This window comes from Doryrhamphus excisus, linkage group LG6 (genome assembly GCF_037039965.1).
Source record: "Doryrhamphus excisus strain RoL-2023G ecotype Guam linkage group LG6, RoL_Dexc_Guam_v1.1, whole genome shotgun sequence".
Taxonomy (NCBI): Eukaryota; Metazoa; Chordata; class Actinopteri; order Syngnathiformes; family Syngnathidae; genus Doryrhamphus; species Doryrhamphus excisus.
In genome coordinates, this window is record NC_136362.1 from 13,826,529 (window position 1) to 13,840,050 (window position 13,522).

The following is a 13,522-nucleotide window of genomic DNA, read 5'->3' on the forward strand; positions in this document are numbered from 1 at the left end:
ATAATAAGTATATGATAACAAAAAACATGACATGGCAGATTATTCTACAAGATCGTTTGTTTAAAAAAAATTAAATTGAATGATTTCCCCCTTGCGGTTTAAAATCATTTTAAAAGTTAGATTTGACCAGGTTTTATTTTACTAATACTATTGACATCTGTTAAATATACCTACCACATGTAGATCTATTTAATATAGAACACAGTCTGTGTCAGATAAAACTGAAGAATGTAGAATCCTCTCTGTAAAATGTTTCCCTTATTTTTTTTTATTTTTAACATTGAATTCATAACTGTAATTACATTTAAATGATTTTAATTTGATCTTGTATTATTGGACTTACATTATTTTTAAATGACCTTATTTTGTATTGTTTGGCACTTGAAATTTATCTATAAGCTTAGAATAATGAACTATTTTTAAAAATGAATTATGAATAACAATTCCTTTTAAAATAAGTATGATTTTAAGAAGCTGTGTCAAACTGAAAAGAATGTAGAGTTTAGAAATGTAGAATGCACCCTGCAAAATGTAAAAACATTTATTCTATTTTTTACTATATATGTTTATTTTAAATAGCTTTCATTTTAAATTAACATATGAAAAAATAATACGAAATTATTGTTAAATTAATTGCAATTTTAAAATAATTATATAGATGGTGTTAACAAAATATTTGAAATTGCATATTTAGTTTTTCTGTTTTGAAGCGTAGATCCCCGCAGCATAGATTAATACCACCCAATCTCTGTCAAATAAAAGAGAATGTTGACCTTTTAAATTGGTCACCTGCGTCCTCTATTTCCTGTTTGTGTCCCAGTTCCCTGCCTCCCTTCCTCATGGCCGAGGGTGCTATTTGTTCTTGATTTTATGGTAGAGTTTAATACCTGGCACAGGTAAAGGTGTGGCCTTGTGGGAGGCCTGCAACGAGCGTTCCCACTCCCACCGAACCCTGTTTGAGGTGGTAGATGATTAAACGAGGCCACGACAGGTGTAAACGCAACCTTTGTCATGTTGAACGTCCTTGCACGCAGCTCGACTCGCCCACAAGGGAACGTCCACTCCAGCCCACCTGGTGTGTGCGTGTGTGTGTGTGTTGTTATTTCACATGATGTCATATCATCCTGACACCAACCTCGGGGTGCATTTGACCCCAACACTTAACTTGTCATGTTCTCCAAATGGAGGTCAAAACAATGTATGGTGAGGCTAAGTGTTGAATTTATTCATTTAGCTCTACATGCTGCTGTCTAATGCATGAAAAAGAAGCTGAGTTCAAAGTCCTCTTACACAGCACTATTTTTGGACTACGTGAGTCAGAGTACACGCCATATTACACAAATTGATCCTTTCACAGGTGAATATAAATACTTTTCTTTGGATGCTTAGCAGGCTGCCACATTGCCGTGTTAAAAAAAGAAGAAGAAAAAGCAGCCATCATCCAGATAAGTGCATCCATCCATCCATCCATCTCCTGTTTCACCCCAAGGGTTCTAAAAGCCATTAGAAGTTGATAATGCAGACACTGGACTGTAGTACTTAGGACTAGTTAAAGTAGCAAGGTAACATCTGTCGTATTGGAGTAGTAGTAGTGCACAGTATGTGTTTATGTCTTAGACAAGTCAACTGGAGCACTTCGAGTCATGGACAAAGCAGTTGCAGTAACAGAAAAAGACAGACGAGTAGAAAGAAATAGTAGTTTGATACCAGAGTTGGGAGTAATGAAGTACTAGGGGTTGTTATTGTAGAAAGAGTAATTGTAGTAATAATCATATAGTCGTTAGTACGAGTTGAACGACTCATTTAATGGAGGTGTAGTATTTGAGTATTGAGTACACTATACTCTTAACCTTGCAATCCAGCCTACCTCGGAGTTCCCAGTGGGTGATGTGTGGCTAACATACTAAGATCACTTTATCTTAAGACATCTTAAGACGTCTTAACATGTCTTAAGACGTCTTAAGATGTCTTAAGATGTCTTAAGGGGGTACACCCTGTGCTGGTCTCCAGCCAATCACAGGGCACATATAGACAAACAACCATTCACACTCACATTCACATTCATTCACATTCACCTATGGACAATTTGGAGTCGCCAATTAACCTAGCATGTTTTTGGAATGTGGGAGGAAACCGGAGTACCCGGAGCTGGAGCCTATCCCAGCTGTCTTCGGGTAAGACACCAGCCAATCACAGGGCACATGTAGACAATTCACAATCACATTCATACCTATGGACAATTTGGAGTCGCCAATTAACCTAGCATGTTTTTGGAATGTGGGAGGAAACCAGAGTACCCGGAGAAAACCCACGCATGCACGGGGAGAACATGCAAACTCCACACAGAGATGGCCGAGGCTGGAATTGAACCCTGGTCTCCTCGCTGTGACGTCTGCACGCTAACCACTCGACTGCCATGCCGCCTATGTCATATGCGATGAACCAAAAATGGTTAGTAGTCACCAAGCAGAAGCTGTAGTAAATTTACATTTGATCAAAGTTACTTAAGATTTGTCAGATGAAAACATGTAGACGTTTGAACATGTCTGCACCCTTAATCACAGAGCTGTTGTATTTATGCATGGTTATATTTGGCTGAGCGCACTTTATAAGAATTAGCTACCATAACACACCTCATACATAGAAGAGATCCGTGTTATAAATATAAATACAGTGACACTGTTGTCATGGATCCAATCTTGTGCATCCTCATCATTCTGTCCAGTGAGTTGGATGTCTTGTGACACGCTAATTAGTAATATGGTAATATGATATAATATTGGTGGTGCTATAAAGAGACAAATATGAGTGGTTGTATATGACTAGTATCAGTAGGGTGGAGGGGAGTTGATGATGTGTAATAGATGGAATATACAGTATAGTAATAATATATAACAATACTACAAATGACAAGACATTTGTCGTCTTTTCACATCATTAATACATGTGTGTGTGTGTGTGTAGTGAAAATAGTTTCAAGGATCTGTGTGTGTGTGTGTGTGTGTTATTGTTTCCAGCGCTAGCGTCTCCATCCTGTGTGTGTGTGTTTTGTCTGAGAACAGAAGGTCGGCCCTGGGTGCTGTGGACACTGTGTGACTTTCCTCTCAATCAGCTGCTGCATGACACTAAGCAGCCTTGGACCACGTCACTGATAGCACAACACATACACTTTTGGCAAAGGGTGGGAGGGAGGGGAGGGTCTTTTTTTGTAAGGGTGATGCTGTGTGTGTGTCTGTGTGTGTGTGTGGGTGTGTGTGTGTGTGCAGTGTGTGGGTGCAGCAAGTAGACCTTGCAGGCCCAGGACTGCTGCAGTCAAGGTCATCTTGAGAGGAGGATGTGCAATAATGAAACAATTATAGCAGTGTTGGAATTTGTTTTATTAATTTTTTTTTGGGGGGGGTGAGGGGGGTCATTTAGGGCTGAGCAATCTTATGTCAATAAGGACTCTTTTCAGGTGCTCAAATGTGAGGAACAAATAAGAAAAACCTCCAGGATGTGATAAGATTTGGAAGTCCAGTAGACACACACACACACACACACACACACACACACACACACACACACACACACACACACACACATGCACAAAGAAAACACAACTTTCTTTCTATGGTAGAACCTTAACAACAAAAAAGCAACATTCTACTTGATCCAATGATGCTTTTATCAGATGTCAAACACGATGCAGTAGCCCACCATGTTTGCCAATGGTGGGAGTATAATAGTACAGTAGTATAATAGACGACGGCTTTGCTCCCCCCCAAAAAGTGTATCAGGGCCATCTGTGGCACGTAGCGCTAAAACCGTATTGTATTGTGCCCACGCAACAAAACAGTGCCCATTTTTCCTGGCTTCTGCTGGGTTTCAAAAAGTCACGTTGCCGCTTATGTAGCAACAAAGTAGTGTAACTGCCATCGTCAGTGAGAGGCGACACCCCTAATGTTCTTACCAAAACCATGCAAAGTAAAACACAGCTTGGTATTCTTGACAATTACTTCAATTATAAAATCCAACACTTTAATTAGTTAATTTACACCAAAAAAAAAAGCTTACAGTCAACTTTTTGAGCACCCTATGCATTGCCAACTCTCTGTCTGTGTAATTTTTATTAAGGGCAACTTCTAAATAACCCACCATGGGGCCAAGGAAAATTGAGAGTGCCAGCACTTTGATAAACAAGGTTCAATTCCACAACATAATTATCTCGCATTGTGAAATTAGATTGACATTATTTCCTATGGGAATAATTATTGTGCTTTTTGGATGTTTTGGTTTTCGTTTGACGTTTTGCAACAAATAAAACCAAGTTACCATTGTACTTTTAGAATAGCTGACCTGGTACATTATGCTCATACTTTTTAGTACTAAATGAAATACTTAAAAAGATAAGTGGAAGGAAAAGTTCCAATTCAAATTGTATTTCTGAAGTTAGATTATATCACCTGATAATTCTAAATGCATAAATACAAATCTTGATATCAGAAGAGTATCAACATTGTGGTGCCCATCGCTAGCAGGGAGCTGCAAACGGTCATGCTGCATTCATGACAAATGGAAATGTGGGGAACAAGCCCACTGGGGCTGACCTGAAAGCACAGAACAAAAACCACTACTGACAACAATGATGAGCTAGTATTGGCTTGGTCATACAGTTTATAATACAACTGATCAAATATTGTTTCTAATTTCTTATTGTTCCTGAATGCAACACAAAGGCTGACAAGATGTGTCTCATTGGGATCTTCAGCCACTGATATCCTTTTGTTTTGCTAGATGCGGCTTAGCAGCTTTCATGCTTGACGCCATGTTTACAGATTTGGCTCAAACGCAGCCTTGTAAATCAGAGATGTAGCATCCTGGCCTAGCAGTACAAGATGCTGTTTTATCCACGCGAGCAGATAAACGCCGGCTACAAATCAAGAAGTGTGACGTGCGTTAGGAAGATTTAACAGTCATAATAAATGTTCAATCATAGATGAGAAGGGTTAAATAAGCTGTGCTTCGTTCTGCTCCTTTTCGAACGAAGTGACCTGTGAAATTCCACAACAAATAAGCTAGCGCACACATCTTGCTTTTTAACAATCTTACACAAGTGCAAAAAGAAGTTAACCATCATAAAGCAATAAAACACTCCACTTTACCTCGGACAGCAAGTGACGACACATGTGGTGACAGCATGGATACTTCCTGTATGCCATTTCCTGTGTATATTCGGTGTCATGAGGTTGCAAGGCAAGATGCATTATGAGTTTTAATAGCATGTTAAATCTGAATGATCGGGACTTTTTTTTGTCACTTTCCTGTTATATTCACAGAATATATCAAGTATAAGGCAAGAATCCTGAGGATTTTTTTAGTGAAAGCATACACATACTGTATTTTCTGGACTATAAGTCGCTTCGGAGTCGAGTCGCATTTTTTTTCCGCAATTTATTTCACAAACTACTTGACCAAAACAGACATTACGTTGTAAGGCAAGTTCTAACATTAATAAAAGACTAGAGAACAGGATGAATAGGTGTAAGATATGCTAACACAATGGTTATTCAGCTACATGAAAAATAAACATGAACAGAAAAGGGGTCCAGTGTTTATGTAACAAACAGTTTTTTCATTTATGAGTCGCTCTGGAGTATAAGGTGCAGGAACAGCCAACCTATGAAAAAAAGTTCGCCTTATAGTCCGGAAAATATGGTAATAGCCAAAGTCAAGTCAAAGCAAGAATGCTAATGATTTTGGTTGATATCAGTAGTTGAGGACAGCCATTTTTTGACACTGTCAACTGTCAAACCACCCATCTGTAAAATATCAGCGGCTATGCTAAGTCATAGCAAGAATGCTGCTGATTTTAAAAAATATATATTTTCCGTGGCATCTGGATGTTTCTCTACTCAGGTAAATTTAAGTTAATCTGCTAAGTTTCTGCCAAAATACTGAATGGATGCAAGAATCCGACTGATTGTCTTTATCTTGCACATAATATCTGAGGGTTAGCGCACAGACCTCACAGCTAGGAGACCAGGGTTCAATTCTACCCTCAGCCATCTCTGTGTGGAGTTTGCATGTTCTCCCCGTGCATGCGTGGGTTTTCTCCGGGTACTCCGGTTTCCTCCCACATTCCAAAAACATGCTAGGTTAATTGGTGACTCCAAATTGTCCATAGGTATGAATGTGAGTGTGAATGGTTGTTTGTCTATATGTGCCCTGTGATTGGCTGGCGACCAGTCCAGGGTGTACCCCGCCTCTCGCCCAAAGACAGCTGGGATAGGCTCCAGCACCCCCCGCAACCCTCGCGGTAGAAAATGAATGAATGAATAATATCTGAGGGTTTTCCCCCCCAAAACATGAAAATAAGAAGTTTAGATTGAATATCTTACCTGAGCTGATGTCGCTGAGGTTTGAGGCAGTCATCCTAAAATATATAATAATAAGGAATTTGAAAAAGGAACAGAAACTCTATTACTTTAGACTGATGTTTTACCTGAGCCAACTGATGAACCGAGCCTCTCTTTAGGCAAACTCTGCCAGACCAAGAACTCTACTGATTTTCATCAGAACACCTTCCACCTGACAAATGATCACAAGAAAACATGAAGAGCATGTCCTCTCACCTCATTCCAGGTTGTCTTTCACTTTGTGCACAAGCATCCTCAGCACTTTATGGCCTAAGGGATAAAGGTCACCACCAAGGTCGTTGGAAAAGACAAGGCTGCGTGGGAGACAAAGAAAGAAAAAGGAGGAAGTTATGATTTATAGAAGAAGGCTGCTTTCTAACTGGGCCCAATGCTGTTATTATAGGAGTGTCTATACACACACATGCACACACACACACATGCACACACACCTGGCGGGATTCCTACCTGTGACTCAGGTCAGAGGGAGTCTCAAGAGCAAGAGGCTGTAATGAGTAACAGCGTTATATGGGCGATGTTAATGGTTAACACGGGCCTGACACCATGTGCCCCTGGCCCCCAGAACACCTGCACCCCCCCACCCCATCCTTTCTTAAAGGCATCTTATAGAGTAAGAATCCATGTTGGGCATGCTGGAGTCACATGACCCCCAATCCAGTGCTTCTTAATCACTTTCTGTCAAACGGATAATACACATTTATCTGTACTGTACAGACTGAACTTAAAAATGATACCAGGAAAAGGCAACAAAATAGAGAGCATACAAGCATATAGAATACTATAAATGTGTACATGTTGGCAGGTCCGCATTGAAATGAAAGCCTCCCAAGTCCCAGAAGAATATTTCATCTGCCACTGTTGTAAAGTTGTGGAATTGGTATTTGTGACATACCTGTATTTTGTCTCAGGCTATTTGTACTGTCCATCAAACAAAATGCTAATTTTTCAACTGTATTAAAGAGCAAAACAGTATTGTATTTACTGTATTAAAACTGTATTGACCAAACCTCTGTGAGTGTTGACTGTCGGGACAAAGGTTCTGCATCAACATCCATATTTTTCCAACCATGGGAAACCGGCTAAATTATTGAGTTCATTTAAATAAAGAAAAGAATAAAAATAAATAAATAAAACAAATAAATTGTTGTAATTAGTGTGTGTTAATTAATTAATAATGTAAAAATATATTCAATAAATACATAAATAATTGTGTTGTTGTAATTAGTGTGTGCTGTGTGTTAATTAATTAATAATGTAAAAATATATGAAATAAATAAATAAATAATGGGATTGTTGTAATTAGTGTATGTGTTAATTAATAATTACTAAAAAATGTCTTTATCGCAATATTGTTTTATTCTGAACAAGGGGTTCATTGGGTTTTGATCGCGCAATATCTTAGGACACAAGATTGTATTTTGAGGTAAAAATGACCACAAGGCATTTTATTTTGGTTGTCCACTGTTCTTCATTTGTTGTTTTACGGTTTATGGCGCAACTCTTGCTGTTGTATTATGTATTGAATTGTAATTGACGTTTGTGTAATTTTGAGCAATAAATTGTAGTTGGCTGTAAAAATGTACTCAGCTTGGCGGTTTATGCATAAAAAATATTTGCTATTTTTCAGCTGTGCACAAGAAAACATCATAGTTTGGGAAGTGGAACCATAACTCTGAATTGCGCACAATCATCGCATCCTCACCAAACTTCTAGCTGTAAGTTTTTAATAAAGAAAACAATCAAAATGTGTTATGTATATTACATGTTTCCATATGTGGCCCAAAAGTATGGAGATCCCTGCAGTAAAGGCAGTATGAAATTAAAGCTACAACCTCATGCCCGGCAGTGACCTTTCACACATTAGCAGCAAAATAGGGGCACCTAGTTAAATTACTCAAACCCCTTAAGCTCAATTTCATGCCATTGAAGGAGTGTGACACTATTGCAATGCTTTTCTGTGTGTGTGTGTGTGTGTGTGTGTGTGAGTGAGTGTGCGTGTGTGCAGGGCAAATAACAAATAAACCCTTGCACCCACCAGACTGTGCGACGAGAACATTTGGCAGGATGGGGGGAAAAAAAAACTGGGCTAATGTGTCTTTCTGGGCTTTAATAGTTTTTTGATAAGGGAATAGGTGGAGATAAGTGTTGTCACTATCCTATCTAGAAAACGGATGCAAGCTTGATAAGTCCACTCTGGATAGATGGATGCAAGGGTAAACACTCTAATATTAGGATGACACTTGCTTAGCATGTTAACATGGAAATATACAGTAAATGACTGGGGGGAATTGTCGCCAGCCAATCACAGGGCACATATAGACAAACAACCATTCACACTCACATTCATACCTATGGACAATTTGGAGTCGCCAATTAACCTAGCATGTTTTTGGAATGTGGGAGGAAACCGGAGTCCCTGTAGAAAACCCATGCATGCACAAGGAGAACATGCAAACTTCACACAGAGATGCCCAAGCAGAGATTCGAACCCCCCTACACATGTCAAGGCCAACACTCCCCCATTACTACAGTCCCTCCTTCCTCTATTGGGGCTCCCAGAAGGGTTGGTGTTAAGTAAACGTTGTCATCCATACGACAATCTCCAGCAGAGCGGTGTCTCCCTTCCCATCAGGAGACCATCTCCCCCCTCACATTTCTCGTCTTGGCATTTTTCCTACCCCCCCGTCTTCGTCTATCCACCCCCCTCCATCACCTGCGTTCCTACTCTCTCTCCCTGTGGCCCAAGCGGCTGGAGTCAGTCTATCAGGAGATTCGCGTCATTCGTCTCCAGAACACAGCTGACGGGTCGACCTCGGAGATTAGCGCAGACTATCTGATGATGCTCCTCTGCTCTTTAAATGTCAGATGTAGTTAGGCTTTATCTGTGTAACAGTGGCTCTGTTGATTTGCCACAAGGTCTTCCGGGGAATTGCTATCAGACCGTAACAGATATCAAGCCTCTTGGCTGGACTGGAAGTGAGAGGGAATAAAATCAACCATCTTGCCGTTGCTGTTTTCCACTGACTGGACGCAACACTGAACAACAAGCTCCGCTATCTATTTTGTCCAGATGGTTCTTTCCCAGGCTGAGGCCTTCACCTTTTGTGGTAAAAGAGCCACTTGTGGTCCAAAAAGGCTTTCAGATAAGGTAAAAATACACCAATCAAGAGGACGTATTAAAATAATATTGCCCAATTTCTCCGTACAGGACATACAGGGGTGTGAAAAGGTGTTGGCCCCCTTCCAGATTATGTTTTTGTTTCAGATCATCAAATAAATGTAAATATTAGTCATTATTATCAATATTAGAACCTTCCCCAAGACTGATAGACCTCAATTAATCTCAGTTATGTTTTTACATTTAATCACTTTTTTCACACAGGGCCATGGAAGGCTAGATTTTGCCTCTCCCTTAATAATATATTTAATTTAAAAACTGCATTTTGTGTTTAGGTGTGTTGTCAATTATTAATATTTTAATTAGTTTGATGACTTGAAACATTTAAGTGTGACAAACATGCAAAAAAAAAAAAATCAGGAACACTTTCTCACACCACTGTTTGTGGTGCCCCCTATGGGTTGTGCTTTAAAATGCTTTGCACGCATGCAAGCATATCGTTTATACGGTATATATACGTATGTAACGTTTTGTTAATCACTAGGCAATTACTTATGAGCAATTAGCTGCTCAGTCCTTCTCGTATCCCTTGACGGTGGCCATATTTTTCAACCAATCGTTCCAAAATTGTAAACACACGTGCTTGGCATTCCACTGAAGACGTGGGTCAAATTCTGAAATTCTGGAAACTCGAGTACCCGAAGAAAAACTACACACGCACGGGAAGAACTTGCAAACTCCACACACACGTCCAAGCGAAGATTTGACCCCAGCTATTGGAGTCGCCAATAAACGTGTTTTTGGAATGTGGGAGGAAACCGGAGTACCCGGAGAAAACCCACACATGCACAGGGAGAACATGCAAACCTCACACAGAGATGGCCGAGGGTGGAATTGAGCTCGGGTCTCCTAACTGTGTGGCCAACATGCTAACCACTCATTCACTGTGTGTAATTAAAATCGTTTATAACATATATTTCCCTATTTCCTTTATGTAAAAGTTAATTTTAAACACACATCCTTGGTATACCACTGAAGGTGTGTGGCAATTCAGAAAAACACAAGGGTGTTTAGAACTCTAGAACTCCTTGAGCTGTGTGAGAAATTTCAAGTCTATCCGACTTACTTGTAGTGTTTTTGTCAGAAAAACAACAGGACAGAAAAATAACAGGACAGGCTGCATACTTTGACTTTTTTAGTGGCCTGTCTGGTTGCTAAGCTAAGCTAAGCTAATAGCTTAAACAATAATAATTATCTTTAGTAGAATATACACTCAGTTATTTTATTTTAGAGGTGTTCTAAATGTTAAACCTGAACCTACTAGGTGTTAAAATTGAGATATACAATTTATGTAATCTTTGACACAAGCAGACAAAACAACAACAAGAAAAGGTAACAAGCTGGTTGACAGCAATATTACTCTCAGGAGAACATGTAGCCGTGGGAGATTTGTGTATCGTGTATTGATTTGGAGGTACAACCCTTGGCTGTAAAAAAAGATAAAGTTAGCTATTAACTACATTTTTTTTCTTTCCAAAGGGTCACTCTGACTGAGGCTGAAAGCTAAAATGGCCGTCTCCTGTGATGGACTCTGGAATATTGATCTGTGGGAACAGAAAAAAACAGGAAAAAAAGCTGACATTCCCCTGTGCTCCCTCCAAGGTTACTGCCAGCTCAGCAACACCTGCAACCGCGTTGTTTTTTATACACTTGGTCTACTCGTGGAAACAAAATTAGGAGTAGATTATACACATACACACACACACACACACACACACACACATATGCTGGTTTAAATGTTGATGGAGAAGTTGTGTTCACTATGCAGCAGCAGTAGGAGGACACTGTGTCATCAGCACGGTTTTGTTTGCTTAGCTGAGCCTTCAAACGTGCTGGAGTTTGCACTGGTTGATCAACTATGCCTCCGCCATTGTTCTACACGTTCACAACAGTGGGAAAGTCAGACTTTGTATTTAGGTAACCAGGCATGAGACCTCCTAAATAAAGTCATTTAAGTAGCTTATTAGTTACTTTCTGAAAATAATTCATTGTATTACAATGTTACTGTTTCTAACAAATTCATTACAAATGATACTCATCTTGGTTGCACGGCACTCAGTGGTTAGCACGCAAGCCTCACAGCTAGGATACCCGAGTTCAATTCTCCAGGTTTTCTCCAGGTACTCCGGTTTCCTCCCACATTCCAAAAACATGCTAGGTTAATTGGCGACTCCAAATTGTCCATAGGTATGAATGTGAGTGTGAATGGTTGTTTGTCTACGTATATGTGCCCTGTGATTGGCTGGCGACCAGTCCAGGGTGTAGCCCGCCTCTCGACTGAATACAGCTGGGATAGGCGCCAGCACCCTCCGCGACCCTCGTGATCATAAGCGGTCGAAAATGAATGAATGATACTTAATAATACGTTCTTTTCATGTATTCGTATATTTTAGCACTATATACCATGAAATTTACTTTTTCATTCATTTATTTTCATGCTTAGCCTACATTTACATTTATATATACACACGTACGCCCCCGGTGATTGAAACATATGACAGCCTTACATGAAGCGCACCTAATGCGAGTCGCACGCCGCACTCACAATTTAAAAGCTACCAATTTTCAACGGAGGGTGAGCGGCGTGCACGTGGGTGTCACAAAATCCATAAGTACAGTACGAAAACTCTACTTCCTCTATGTGCTGGCCACGGCCAACACATTTCCTAAGAATTGGGCACTCATATACCTGGGAAAGAGTTTTATCTTCTTAGATGGTTAAGATAAGAAGTGTATTGATCACACAGAGTAGTAAATCACATTACATCATTGAGAACAAAGTAGTTCCTTTAAAAATCTTTACAAAAATAACAAATCAAGAAACACAAATATAGTAAATATGTACTACATTAATTATCTACTCAGCAATTAGCCAACAAAACAACTGTACTCATTTAAAGAGGAACTGCACTTTTTGGGGGGGGGGGGGGGGGGGGGGGGGAATTTTGCCCATCATTCCCAACAAAAAAAAAAAACTTGTAACCCATATTCAGTTCCCATTTCTGTGCATTGTAGCGTGAGAAAATAAGGCATATTATTACTGTAGCAGCTAACACCAAAAACTATTTTTATCTCATGGACTAACATGACACGTCGCTAATCGCTAGTCTCGGCGTCATTCTCAGACAGAGTGGATACCTAGCTTTCCATTTTCTCAGCAAGATGCTCGTTTGCCATCAGCATTTTTTTACCCGAGGACTGGAGCACAGGAAGCTGACATCGTAAGTGTTGTCGCTGTTGTTGTTGTTGAGTAGTAGTAGCATAAGTATGTGTATCAATGTGCAGAGAAAGTAATTTTCGGTAGTGTTTTAAATCATCAAAATAAGGCAAGATACTGCAACTATTACATGTTCATCATCAGTGTACGTGTTAATGCATGATCACAGCATGTATATCAAACTATGCAACGTTTAGGCTTCATTGTCGAAATAGGTGTAACCCAACTCATATTAACTAGTTTTCTAGTGTTATAATGCACATGCATGCACCCTCCAGCACCCTCGTGAAGCTGTGGAGCTGGTCCAGTTTTCCACGACTGGGAAGAAAAACACATTAAGCCTCTTGTAACCAAGGTTCCACAAACAGTCGTACCCTTTTCGTACAGACTTTCCCAGGGAGGCTGAAAAGGGGGGACCACCACTCCGGTCCGGTCTACCAATCCAGAGGTACTGTTCCCAACTTCCATGCAACGTTGAGGAGCATTTTGACCACCCCAGATACCCCGGTCACGGTGATGGAACTGTTTGCGTACGTATCCTCTGACTCGCTAACAGCAATGCAAAATGTAAAATATATGGGAGGTGGAAATGTATAATCTGTTTGTGATGACATATTTAAGATATGATTGTTTATTTAAGCTAGTAAGTAAGTAAGTTACTTAAGTATTTTTTTCCCACATTCATTCATTCATTGTTTACTGCGGGTTGCGGGG